Below are 2010 nucleotides of genomic sequence, written 5' to 3'. Positions count from 1 at the left end.
GTAATATACGAACATAAAATTCATATTAAAATGGTGTTCAAAAAACCTAATGTTTTGAAACATAATTCCTATGTGCATCAAACTTTTTATTATTCAATTAAATATTAATTTAAATGATGAAACATTTTATGAAAAGGATCTTTACAAGGATAAATTTCTACAATATTAAATTACTTCCTTTCTTCTAATTATTATTTCTAAATTATTGTGAAATAAAGCGAATCAAGAATAAACAGGAAAAAAGTTGCTTTTACACAAATAAATAATATTTACCGCAAAGTTGTTCCGCTGGTGCCCGATACCTCTCCCAGGCCTGCTCCTCCTCTCAGGCTATCCTCTCGGATTATCAGCTCCCTCGATGCGAAGCTGATGCTTCTTCGCGCGTTGATATTTTCTGTAACATAAAAATTATCGAATCGATTAAATAATTGTCACGCGCATTGACCATTTTATTCGTTATTCAGATTAATACACATTCAAATTACTTCTTCGCAAAAAGGTCTCTACGTTAGAATCAACTTGAATCAAATTTTTCAAATTATTTCTTTTTACTAATTTATATTTTAAAACACGGTTTAATGTAGCAACTGAATAAGCACAAACGAAAAGAGAGATTCTATAATATCTTTAGAAAAAAATAAAAAGTAACAATTACCAGAAGTGTTGATACGCCGATGCCCGATGCCTATCCTAGGCCTCCTCCTCCTCTCAGGCTGCTCGGGATATCAGCTTCGCAGGATTCTCTCGCTGCTCCGATGTCGCCTTCTTCGTCGTTATTTTCTGAAATATTCAAATGAACGATTCGATTAAGTAAAGACAGAAGAGATAGAACATTTTTGGACATAAGTAACATAGGCCGGTATTCATAGGCTACGTTCGGGGAGCACGCTATTATATAGCGCTATTGCATCATTCTATCTTTATCGCTCATCAGGTATAAAACAAGGATAGAATAAGCAAATAGCGCTAATAGCGCGCTCCCCGAACGCAGCCATAGTCGGTTCTTATATTTAAAACCATCTTAAGTACAATCTTAAGATATCATTAACCAATCACAGAGCCGTATTAGCATCTTAAGATATTACTTAAGACGGTCTTGAAATAAGATCCGACTATGAATACCGGCCATAGTACGTAAAAATCACTTACACTCACCACTTTCTTTCCTGCTGTTCCGGCCGCAAAATTTATCTTCACCTCCGGGTCAAACAGGAGTCTCGAGCCACATTGAGATTCGTGGCAATGCAGTTTGACTTCATCCATTAAGTAAGAAAAGTCAAGAATCCATTTCGGCTATATTGCATTAATCTTACGACGTTGTTGCAATAGTCGAACTGTTTCTTGACCTTTCTCGCTTAATAGAAATGTAATTGCTGAAAGGAATTAAAAATTATTCTCTACTTTTTTTTTTTTTTTTTTACGTGGTGGAAATCTTCGAAAGACTCCCCCGCCCTGAGGAAGGGAGGGGGAGTGTCGGATTCTACGCGCACGCGTACCACCGTTACGAGGGGCGCTTCAGAGGACCGAAATCCCCTGAGCCTCCCTCAGCGTGGCATCGCGCGCCCATAGCCTACCGACTAAAACCACCACGAGCGACCCTGATCTAACTTTCTAAGGGTGGTGGGTGTCGATCCGCAGACACACGCACAGCGCGACTCTACGCCCTATAATCCACCCGTAATCTCGCAGGGTTGGGTGGGTGTCGATCCGCAGACACACGCACCGCGCGACGCTACGCCCTACAATCCACCCGTAATCTCGCAGGGTTGGGTGGGTGTCGATCCGCAGACACACGCACCGCGCGACTCTACGCCCTACAATCCACCCGTAATCTCGCAGGGTTGGGTGGGTGTCGATCCGCAGACACACGCACCGCGCGACTCTACGCCCTACAATCCACCCGTAATCTCGCAGGGTTGGGTGGGTGTCGATCCGCAGACACACGCACCGCGCGACTCTACGCCCTACAATCCACCCGTAATCTCGCAGGGTTGGGTGGGTGTCGATCCG

The 2010-nt window shown here is 42.7% G+C and overlaps 1 long non-coding RNA gene across 1 annotated transcript; it reads right to left on the bottom strand.

The window, feature by feature from the left end:
* Nucleotides 1–297: 297 nt before the first annotated feature.
* LOC139823499 (uncharacterized) lies at nt 298–1690 on the bottom strand. Its single transcript, XR_011734798.1, has 3 exons — nt 1150–1690; nt 656–780; nt 298–394 (listed from the first exon to the last, which is right to left on the bottom strand). It is a non-coding gene; the product is annotated as an uncharacterized lncRNA (long non-coding RNA).
* Between the last annotated feature and the right edge of the window lie 320 nt (nt 1691–2010).

This window comes from Temnothorax longispinosus, unplaced genomic scaffold (genome assembly GCF_030848805.1).
Source record: "Temnothorax longispinosus isolate EJ_2023e unplaced genomic scaffold, Tlon_JGU_v1 HiC_scaffold_120, whole genome shotgun sequence".
In the NCBI taxonomy this organism is placed as follows: Eukaryota; Metazoa; Arthropoda; class Insecta; order Hymenoptera; family Formicidae; genus Temnothorax; species Temnothorax longispinosus.
The sequence above is the reverse complement of the archived record's forward strand: the minus strand, read 5'-3'. Positions and strand labels throughout refer to the sequence as shown.